Genomic DNA, 12,363 nt, shown 5'->3' on the forward strand with positions numbered 1-12,363 from the left:
TTTGGTTTGGGGACCATGCAGCAAAACCGATATCCCTATTGGAGGAGTTAAGCATGAAAACTGGGGTTGCACAGGTACTCGACCTCAGAAAACCCAAAGTCAAACCGGTGTGTGGCAAGCTGGATCCACATCATCTGCCTGCCTGTTAACACTGGGAGTTTGTGTATAGAGAGGAATTATGAGTACATTGGACCCAAGGATGCATGCATATACTGGTGTTGTATATAATGACTTCAGGGTTGTCTAGTAAATGCACAGTAATATATATGAATATACATGGAATGTAGAGTAGAGTGAAGTTGCAAGATGTTGGTTAATTGTTATGATGGGAATGCAGTGACCAGGCAGAAGCGTCACAAGTTTTTTGCATGACACAATAAAACTTTCTAATATTGTAAATTGTCGACAACCACAACGCCCGCTCAATGCAGAACAACAGAACCTAATGCCCACAAGATCATTAGGCTAGGGCCGGGAGAGAGTCATTGCCATTTCTCCTGGTTAGCTACCCTCCATTACTCCCATGGCTTCCTGTGCCCCAGGGATGCACTATCATTACTCTTTTGGAGTAATGATCACCATGCCCTCCTTTCTGAGCCTGCGTCTCCCACCACACCAATCTGCTGCTGGTCTGCTGTGCCATCTCTTCTCTTCTCTTTCATCAGAAATCGCAATAAGATTGTTGAAACATCACAAGTTTTATTAACTGGATTAAATCATTGATATCAGTAGATGAGAGAAGGTGAAATAATCCAGAGCCCGGGAACCAGCCGGATCTTATATGATAATAGACGCTGATGGATCTGAGCTCAGCGCCTGTAGATGTCATTGCTGGATGATGGTTTAGGTGGATTTGTAGCTGAAAAAAAAGGCAAAAATGGATGTATTAGATAAATAATAGCAGTAATCAAAAGAAAGCAAATGGTAAAAGACATCTTATCTACCAGGAGAATTGAGACCTGACTTCAGATGTCAGTGATTCGGGGAGCAAAACCACTAAACTTGGATTATGCTGCTATTGTCTTAAATCCAGATATTGTAAAGGCAGACAGGAGCGTGATAGAGACCTTATTATATAGGAGATCAGTACCTGGTTCGCTGGGTCTTATCTTGGCTAGGAAACCTCCTTCCTGCTCTTGATCTGGAGGTTTTGGTTTCTTATTTGGATGAGACTAGAAGAAAGAAACAAGATAAGAAACTGAACTGTAAAATGTTTTCCAAGCAGCCCAATAAATATATTCTAAAGATCAATACTTAGTAACCAGTAATAAACACCTATTAGCCACTCATAGGCAAAATGAAATGTTTTAATTTCACTTTCTGTGTGAGAGAAGCTATAAGAGTTACTTAGCACTACCCCAGTCATATGTATCAGGTTGGGTGGGAGAAAAACCTGATACATATGAGACATGAGATATTAACATGTGGATGAGGAAGTTTACATACCGAACCATTAACCCCTTGAGTGGCGGGTTTCCTACCGCCCTGTCGTGCCCACCAGGGCAGGTTTTTTAAAATGGTCTAATCATTGAATTTCAACTAATTTTGCAGTTGCGTCTCAAGAGCCATAACTTTTTCATTTTTCCATTGACACGGCCATATGAGGGCTTATTTTTTGCGGGACAAGTTGTGATTTTTTTAAACAGGGGGGAGGAAAAAAAGAAATGGGGAAAAAAGAAAAAAAGGGGCCATGTCATTAAGGGGTTAAATAATGTATTAACTTCCTTCTCTGGGTCATTACGACGCATGGATACCACATGTGTGATTGTATTTTTGATTTTTTACAAAGTAAAGGGAGACAAGTGTTTTTATAATTTTTTTAAATCATTTTTTACCTTTTTTTTTTTTTTTTTTTTGTCCCTTTAGGGGACTTCCACAGGGACCCATCAGGACCCCTGATCACATTCCAGGGGTCCGATGGTGACAGCCCTTTACATGCTGCAGTGACAGCCCTTTACATGCTGCAGTCAATCGGAGGTTTTCTCTGATCTCTGCTGTAAGAGCAGGTACCTAGGTGTCCTCTGACAGCCAAGCACCAAGCTCTCCCTGCACAGAGACCATCAGCTTGCTTCTGACAAGCCGATGGTCTCTATGGCAACCTGTAAACAAAGCAGGAGGTTGCCGACATATCGGCAATATCTTCTGCCGGTTTTTCAAAGCCCTTGCACTGCTCTGTGTGGGCCTGTGCAGGCAGAGCACACTGTCACAGCTTGTGGCACTGTGCTCTGCAGCTCCCATAGTGATACACAGCCCGGAAATCTTCCGGGCAGTATCGCTATGAGCAGTGGAGCTAGTCCCGGAAAATTTCCGGGCGTACCACTCAAGGGGTTAAATATTATTCTCATTATCAAATTAATGTAATTTTTGCAATTGTCCTTCATACCTTCTATATTAGTTCCTCTTGGTCTTCAAAATCTCTGCTTGCTGTCATACAGGATCTTCCAAAAAAAGACAAAACGCGTCCTTGATGGTATTCTATTGTGAGGGTATATGTATATATTGCCAAATGTTTTTTATGCTTTATACCTATATGCAAGTTCTATTCAATTCCAAATGAGAAAAAAATTATATGTCGCCTTACATCAGATATTCCAAAGGCCTTGCAAGGCGAAGACAAAATGTATCTTGAACAAAATGTATTTTAAACACAGCAAAGAAGAATCGGACGAAGGACGCATACTTGGCTGTTTTCCCGGAGGCGCCAGTATTAAGATAACAACTGTTCAACTATGTACATAACTTTCACTGTCTCAGGCCGGAAATCCGGACTTCCCATATATGGTTATGAGCCCATCACCCATTCCTGGTGATGGGACAAAAGGGTATAAGATCTCATGTAATCTGTAATAAAGCGCGAAGCACAGTCATGTCCCCGTGTGAGGAACGATACCAGACCTCCGTGTGGTGTTTTCTTCTTTCCGCCGGCAGCGGGGCAAGTGGGGTGCGCCTGATTGGTGCTGTACTTAGAATTTTACCCTGACACTATAAAGAGTGATAATTAGAATGAATTATAAATGACATATAACATATCTATTTTGCATATTTAGGCCGCCTGCAGACGGTGGGTCGGATCCGGCTGCGAGGATTCTTGCCGCGGGACCCAACCCGAGCGCCTGCAGAGAGCGGCGTGTACTCGCCCGCGGCTCCGGCTGCTTGATGTGCCGGCTTGCCGGGCAGCCGGCGCATGCGCAGAGCGGAGCCGGCAGCCGGGCAGTGATGTTAATAGAGCATGCCGCGATTTGTTTGCCGTGCGAGATTTCGCTCAGCCAAATCGCGGCCGTCTACATAGGATTGCATTTGTTAACGCAATCCTATGGCAGCTTTCAGCGGCGGATATTCCACGAGAAATCCCGCCGCGGAATTTCCGCTCGTGTGCAGGCGCCCTTACTAGATGAATACATTGAATGGGATTATTTTAAGATAAACAATGATATTTAAGACAGAATAAACTAAGAAAATGATCTTAAAGCTTCCAGTGCTGGTCAGTGCCGGGCCAGGAGAGACAGCCTGTGATTATCCAGGTAACCACATGTCATTGGAAACCTCTCCTGTAAACCTCCTTTGTGTATGATGTTACTCTACAATTTAATTATGAATAGCATATATATTTACATTTGGTAGGGCGCTTGCGTTTTATGGAACAGCCAGCAGTGAGTCTCATCCTGGTTTTTGGCTGGTTTGTTCCAGATACTGATCTTCTAGTTGGACCGCAGTTCTCTCTGGAATATTTAATTGGTCAAGTAATCGTGATATTCCTGCACTGGTGGTAGCTCCGGATGGATACTTTCTGCATAGAATATCCACAGGTGTTCATGGTTATCCTCTAGGATTCCATCAAGGAGCCAGCAGGCTGCATGACACATTTCATGTGCTAAAGTGTCTCTCAAACGGTCTAAAGATAAAAGTATACACAGTAATAAGGACACAATGTATCACAAGTATCATTAATGTAAACTCCAAAGCAGCTCCAAAATGGGTAGAGCGATTGTGGAACTTACCAGCAGAGTTACAGATGTTCTCATATAGCTCAATCACAGAATAACAGATCCCTTTGTCATTTACATTACAACATGCTCCTGCTTCTGTCGTCATACTTGCATTCCAGGTCCCTAGTATAGAATTAGAAAGCTAAAGAAGCAGGTGAAAAAACCCCCCATTAAACCTTCATTTCCATCACCACAGAGCTAAATGCAATCACATCACCCCAAAGAGCCCAAATACCTATGTTGTGACTTGTTTCCTATCTGTTATTTCCAGCCATTCAAAACTGAAGCTACATGATCACTTAATAGTTTTAATTCCAGTGGTGATTAAAGTTAATTTTAAAAACCTTTTTCATCCCCAAATCATGACCATAAAGTTAAAACTTAACAATCTCATTAAGGGGCCTAGCTATAGGGTGCAGAGGAGGTAGCAGGCCCAACCTGGCCCTGGTGCCTAAGAGGGCAGAACACCATTCTGCCACATCAGACGACACCAGGGTTATAACTGGCACATGCTAGGTGAGAGACTCTAATACAGATTTTGCATTAGGGCTCCAGAGCTCCAAGTTCTACATCCGACCACACTTGAAGTTGATTTGGAGCCACCAATTGCTGCTAGGGATAAATCCATAAATCTCACAAATTATGACTAGAGTTAAAAATAAGAAGATGGACAGCAAGATGTGTAATCCATAGACTAAATACTGTATAATGTACCTTGTTCTCAAACACAGTTTGATTGTAAAGATTGAATAGTCGCTGTGCTAGCTCCTGTTTGGTCCCCTGGAAGTTTGTGACATATGGGGATGTCGCTGCGGTAATTTCATGAAGAAAGCAGTCCTTGATGTTACAAGTAGGTCGGCTGGAAAGAATAAGAAATCATGTATCAATCAGTCCTTGTTCATTTCAAAAATAAATCACAAATAAGGGACAATTAGATTAAGAGGTGGACCTGCCGTAGGGGTAATATCAGAAAGAGGTAGAGCTGCTCTAGGGGCAATATCAGTAAAAGGTGGACCTACCATAGGGGCATGAAGCAGCAGAAATAGGTACGGACAGGTGGAGGCAGGAAAGTGTACCTTCCTCAAAACTAATTGCAGGAACATGAAACTTCAAATAACTTACCTTTCTTCTGAGCTGGGTTCATCTCCATGTTCAAATACTTCATTATCTGCATAGAAATATAAAGTAGTGAAAATCTCCCATTATGATACAATTAGTACAGAAAGGTTTATATTAACGAGAGCTTACGATTCAGGAAGACAAATGTATTATAGTGTGCACAGCTAATAATGTCTATTGGAAGGGCAGCTACCTACAAGACTCCTCAATAACAGGTTATCTGCCAGTTAAATTTGTAAAGTAACCAGGCAGCAGCTGATGATTTTTTATAAAGATAGAAAAAACTTTTATTCCTCCATAAAAGTCAGACTGGCGACGTTTCGGTTTCCACTGAAACCTTTCTCAGTGGAAACCGAAACCGAAACGTCGCCAGTCTGACTTTTATGGAGGAATAAGAGTTTTTTCTATCTTTATAAAAAATCATCAGCTGCTGCCTGGTTACTTTACAAATTTAGCTGTTTTTGGTGTTTGGATCCGGACCACACCAGGCTCTTGCATGTTTCTCCCCATATCCACAACAGATGATTTTTTGGTGGAATCCGGAGTTTTAGTCTTTCAACTCTGGTGAGTGCTGTGGTTGCATTAACTTCTTTTAGGTTATCTGCCAGTATGATGGACCAGTGTATGAGGTTATTAATGGAAAGCTGTAATACTGATGAGCGGGTGGATGCACTTGTACCCATTGGTGTCTATATGGGGACTGAAATCTCACACATGTACGGTGCATACCACCATTAGAAGTATTGTCAGGTCTACGTGTAGTTCTATCCTAACCAGGGAAACCTTTTGACACTGCAGTGAAATTTGCCTCATCAGAACCCTAGAAATACATTTTAGCTTTTCTCCATTTGGACGCTCTAAAGATGATCTAATATTAGATGTGTCTTAGTGACTAACTCCATGTTATGTTCCAGGCAAAAGAGATAATTAATTATGCCTGGATTTAGTACAAGAATCACCATGGGAAGATAATATTTTGAGCTCATATTGGTGTCCGATACAGTTTAAAATATATAAAGCCTAATTGATCTTTTATTGAAGTCATCTCTAAAGATCCAGAAAACAGTTTTTGGAACTGACCAGTGATATGGGTTGTTGGTATTCTGGTGCAATCATCATCATCATCGGTGTCACTAATCACAATGGGAGATGTGCACTGCTTGCCATCGACTGCTTCTATATCAGAAGTCTTGAGTCCTGTGAGTAACACATAAGAGTAGAAAGGAGTGAGCAATGTACTATATCCAATACCAGAAACCTGGGATGTAGCTATAAAACTTGGCTGATTACTCCTTACTTTTGCGAATTGATTCCTCGCTTGTAAAATCATCCTCATAATCAGAAATAACAATGACTTGGTTGGATCTGTGAAAACAAATATACATACATCAGTGGATAAAGTGTAATAGTGAAGCCTCACAAGTCTTATTATCTGGGTGAAATCATTGATAAAGATGAAGGTGAAGGCGTTTTTATGTGCACCCACCAGCTCCATAAAAACACGTGGAACGGGCGCACAAACCTGACATTTGTGCGCCCGTTAAGATGGCACAGGCTCGGCGCATATCCGGTTGCCTCCCCTTCCATCCCACTTGCCGGCTCACCTCTTCTCTCCTTTCCTCCGCCTGTTTCCAATGGAAGTGGGCGGGATGGGGCGGAACTAAGCAACCATCCTTTTCCACTCCTTGTCTGCAGCCAGCAATAGGAGGGGGCAGAGCTTAGCTCTGCATTTGCCTTTTTTGTAAAAAAAAATTTTTAAATCTCACATATTTGGTACCATATCTTTAATTACCTGTACACTAAATTAAACATACTATTTACCCTGCAAGGCAAAAAAAAGAAATCAAAACCCTAAAAAACAGGTAAAATGCTTATATTGTTCTTTTTGCCTTCCAAAAACGCAATAAAAGTGATCAAAAAAGCCGTGTGTATCCCTAATTGGTACAAATAAAAACTATAGCTCATCTCGGAAAAAACAAGCTCTCACCGGGCATTAAAGTTATTTAACTTTTAATGCAACTATGTGGAAAAAATTATTCCAAAATCTCAGTTTACATAATTCTGATGTTGCTGTAAAAAAAGGGCTCTTTTTAAAACTGATGCTCCATATGGTAATTAGGTCCAAATATTCTGTTCGAACTGGCTGGGGTTTTCTCTGTAAACACACCTAGACTTCACTTGATTGATGAGGATGATGTGCCTACATCATCCCCGACACCTCCAATACTTGAGCTGTGCATGCGCAGTTGGTTGTGCCCTGGTGTAGGTAGATATGTCTTCTTTCACTGAACATACTCCCAGGTTGTATGGCACAAGTGTAAGTTCCCCCATAGTGGAGCAGGAACACAGATTTGAATGTGGCCTAAAATTATGGGGTTTTTTTTGCTGAAAAATCCCTCTGACTTGCTGGCTACTATGGGTTGCCCTTGAGTCTAATATGCTGGCCACTACCTGTTGCCAAGTAATGAATGACTATAAGAACAAAGCTAATCAGACAGAGAACAGGAAGTGAATTAGAATGGTGCTGACTCATGCTGCTCATGGACGTCTATGGAGAGAAGAGGGGGGAGTGAGCTGCAGGAGGGATAGAGATTCACACAGACACTTACTGCAGCTACTATTAAGGTTTATTTTTTGTTTAACTGCATAAGGACAGTGACACACCACCATATTTTAGCCGTGTTTTTGTGTCCATAATACGGACCTCTGTCCCAACCTGACTGTGGGTCTGTGTGTTATTGGCAGGTTACACAATCTTCAGTTTTCTCTATGTACAGTGTATAGAACACAGCAAAACATCTAGACTCTTCCAACTGTCTTAGAGAAAACTGAACAGTAGCTATACGGTATAGCCGGAAAAGAGTAAAACATACAGGATTCAAGTCATAGAATGGCCCAATGGAGTGTAACATTGCTCATGTATACACACAGCAACTTATTTTGAAAAGTTGAGATAAACTTTCAAATCACAGAAAATACCCCACTTATGCAGAGGTACAAACACCAATTCCAGGATGGGTGTTACCAGGTGCAAAATACTGGTGGAACACAGACTCACACACCTACTATTTTCATGAGGGGGGGACAGGTATGTATTATACTGCACGCTCATATAGGGTGCCAGTCACCATGCAGGTTTACAGCCTATTGTTTAGGGCTCCTTCACACTGGCGAGGGCGATATCAGACCGTCATTCCCGCCCACATATTGCACTTGTTACCATGTGAAAGCCCAAGGGACACCCCGCTGCAGTTGTCACAGCTGCGGCAGAGGATCACAGAGTTCTGCCATTGTTTTCAGCAGGGCCTTCCCCATTTAAAACAATGGTTGATCTGGCAGAATGATAGGACAAGTACCGTCACCACAGGCTCCCCAAGAATCCTAAGACTAGTCAGCTTCTTCCTAAAATAATAATCATGAGGTATCTGTTGGTATTTTGGCCAAACTACACAAACTTCCAACCCACATTAAGAGTCTCCTTTGTCTTGTGAGTCCCGATATTAAAGGGGGTATGCTGGGCCATAGTTTTGTTTGAAAACTTCTTCAGCCTTCCACGTTCTCTCCCTGCTGCCATCTCTCTGGTCCTCGCTGGTCTTCACTTCCCGCTGTAGGCAACAGGCGATGACGTCCCCGACAAATGGGCCACATAACTGATGTAGCCAATCACTGCCTCCCTGGCAGCCTGGTTAATAGCTGCGACGCTCATGTGACCCAGGGTTGGGTCGTCATCACTCCCCATGTGGCTCACACTACAGGAAACTGCAGTCTGCTGTGCTTTCCTATGCAATTAAAAAAACCAAAACATATCGACATCCACCTAATTAAGGACTCATTCACTTAACTGTGATTTCAGTGCGTATTACACACATGATGCACGGCCGCGTGGTATGTGGTTAATGAAAGTACATGGACTTTAATTGATCTGTTCACATTAGCGCATAGATACGTGCGAGAAATAGATCACAGCATGCTCTGTTTCTCCGTGTACAGATAGCCCCCGACTTGCGACGTTCGATTTACGACTTTGCAAGTTGCGAACAATCTGTCCTACACAGTATGGTGTAATGCAATGGCATTACATCATTCTGTGCAGGGACTGGACAGGCTTCTATTAAGCCTGTCCAGTAAGATCGTGGGACGCTGTGCAGAGGCTAGGCAGCCAGGGGCCTTCTGAAAGGCCCTAGGACTTCCTATGCAGAGCGCCTATCAAGTCGTGCGCTTGATGGACGCTCTGCATAGGCAGGCCTGGGGCCTTTTAGAAGACTTCCGGCTGCCTAGATACCGCACAGCATCCCGCGATCTTATCGCAGGACACTGTACATGACCCTTGAACGTTGGGTGCCTGCTGTTTCTTACAGCCGACACCTGGCGGCAGCAGTTCCGACACGCCGCTCAGCGGTATTTAAAGTGTTAACAGTACTGATGAGCGGTGCGGCGCGTCGGAACTGCTGCCACCGGGTGCTGGCTGTAAGAACATCCTGCACCCGACGTTGTATGGAGCGGGAACTACCCGCGATCCCCTCCATACAACCATTTGTTCGGACATACGATAAAATGTACTTGCGAACAAGCTACTGGAATGGAACCTGTTCGCAAGTAGGGGACCATCTGTACCATGCAGCATCAGCCCTATTCTTTTCTATGGGCAGTGTAAGCAATGCCGTCCATACGCAATACATTGCGCATGAGCGACAATACATACGCAACGCCGCTATGAGACAGAGCATGTATAGAGCATGTATTAATAACATTTTTTTAAAAAGAGAAAAGTGACACTGCACATGACAGCTGGCTCACGCAGCGTTTTCTGCATATGGTTGTATGAATGAGCCGTAAGACTAATAGCACACTGCTGGCTCCATCAGATATATTTGGTATATGCATGCTGGGGGCTTTACTATACTTATATATCATCTATAGAGAACCTAAAAACAAAAGGCAGAGAACGCCCTTGGGTAGTAGTCCCCACAAAGGGCAAATGGAATAAAGACTGAATCTGCTTCCCTTGTGATGATGTGCTTAGAGCACTACATGTATAGCGACTGGAATGATAGCTGGAGGTAAGCCACAACCACCCAAAATAAGGACCTCTGAATAAGGGTGAATGCACATGGATGGATTTGAATTGCGGAGCTGGTGTCTGCCTTTGGATTCCACAGTAAATACCACCAATGGCATGCTATGACAAAATAATTCTTCATGCACACAAGCAGAAACCAATTGTGGTTTCTGCTCACGATTAAACAATTGCAGCGTGCTCCATTTTTGATTCAAAATATATTATTCAAAATTTTCCAACACATTACAAGAATATGCATGAACTCAATTATACTGCAAGATTCATAACTTAAATATCATGAGCTCTTCAGGGCCTCTACCGGCTTACCGAAAAGAGACCTAGTCTGATTAGAAACGGAAACAAACTGTACGCAAATTTAAAAAAAACTTAGCTAAACAGTATACAAAGACACTAGACAAGACCAGGGAACACAAAAGGACATGGGGGTCAAATCATATAAGGGGTGGGGTAGAGCCGCTGGGGAAGCATGCTCCATTTTTACGTGGATTTTATGCGGATGGCTTCCATAGAAGTCAATGGGCGCCATCCAATCCGCAGCCCTTCTGCAACTGACATTATGGAAAGGTTGTGGATTCCACGTCATGGCTTAGCAACGATGCGGGAAAAACAGGAGACAGGGAATAACTTGCTGATCGGTGGGGTCTCAAGAACAGGACTCCCATGTCCCGCTCTGCTGTTATTTCTTCCCCAGCAGTGACCTCACTCTGAATGGAGTGGTGGTTGAGCATGCTCCAGAGATGCTCTTAGCAATGATGAACAGGCTAGGCATGCTTGCTGCACTCTGAGCATGCTCTGCCTGCAATGATAAATACGCCTCTTGAAATGAAAGCTATGCTGATTAGTTGGAATTTATGGTCTGGATCCGGACCTCATAACTGGGCTTTGCATCATACTCTCCTTGCCTTGGAAGTCAGGCTTGCATAACACCAGGGGACTCTAGTGGTCTCCAGCTGCTGCTGTTTACAGCTATTTTTCTACTATAGCCTGGAACTGTGACATCCCAGTCATAGTCCGTAGGAAGCCCCCGAGCCGTGGCACCCCAGTTATAGTCAGTTGGAAGATCCCCCGAGGCGTGGCACTCCAGTCATAGTCTGTAGGAAGACGCTAAGCCGTGGCGCGCTAGTCATAGTCTGTAGGTAGACCCCTGATCCATGGCACACCAGTCATAGTCAGTTGGAAGACGCCCAGCCGTGGCACCCCAGTTATAGTCGGTAGGAAGACCCTGAATTATAAGAAGTCTTCTGCAGTATGTAGGAATACCCTGAGCTTCTGGCATGTCAGTCACAGGCTGTACAAATACCCTGAGCCGTGCCATGTTAGCTGCAGTGTGTAGTAATAGTACATTAGCCCAGGGGGCTTCTTCCTTCCTGGCTGACAGCAAAAAAAAACAAAACTGGTTAAAAAAACACTCTTATTTATGACTACAGACCACCAGAACAGCTAACAGTAATATTACTCTAACCAGTACTGACTACTACTACCATGTTTCCACGAAAATAAGGTGGGGTCTTATATTTTTTCCTCCAAAATATTTCTTTTTTACATGTATAACTGCCTGGACACTAATAAAAATCAGAGCTAATTTTTGGGGTAGGTCTAATTTTCAGGAAAACAGGGTAGTAGAGGGAGCCTCACCGCAAGCTCTTGCACTGCACTAATTACGATACAAGTGAGAACCTCCTCCGGATCAGGAGACGGTTTAGCAGACCGACTGCAGGTTTAGCCAACCATCGCAGAGCAGCTTTCTTTCAATTAAACGGCTGGCAGTATGACTGCTTATCAGTACTGGAGATCAGAGGCGCCTTCTTCTCACTTTTAATAGCAAATTAAGCAATTCTTATAAACATTAGGAGCGCATGTTGTCTCTTTAACCCTTCAGTCACTGCTGCTCTGTGTGTGATGATACAATGTAGCATAATACAGGGATGAGTAATTTCTGGGATTAGGATGGTCCACGTGTGCATCTGTCTAAGGGCCCTTTCACCTCTGCGTCGGGTGATCCGTTCTCCCGCTCCATTACGGTAGTAGGAAAGGGCAATCCCCTGGCCCAACGGATCCCGTTGACCATAATGGAGTCTGTTCAGTTTCTGCTCAGCTGGCTGGTATTTTTTTTCTGCCATATCCGCACGGAATCTCTGAAGCAGATGTGAAAGCAGCCTAATCGGCCTCCTTCACACA

Source organism: Eleutherodactylus coqui, chromosome 1 (genome assembly GCF_035609145.1).
Source record: "Eleutherodactylus coqui strain aEleCoq1 chromosome 1, aEleCoq1.hap1, whole genome shotgun sequence".
Classification (NCBI taxonomy): Eukaryota; Metazoa; Chordata; class Amphibia; order Anura; family Eleutherodactylidae; genus Eleutherodactylus; species Eleutherodactylus coqui.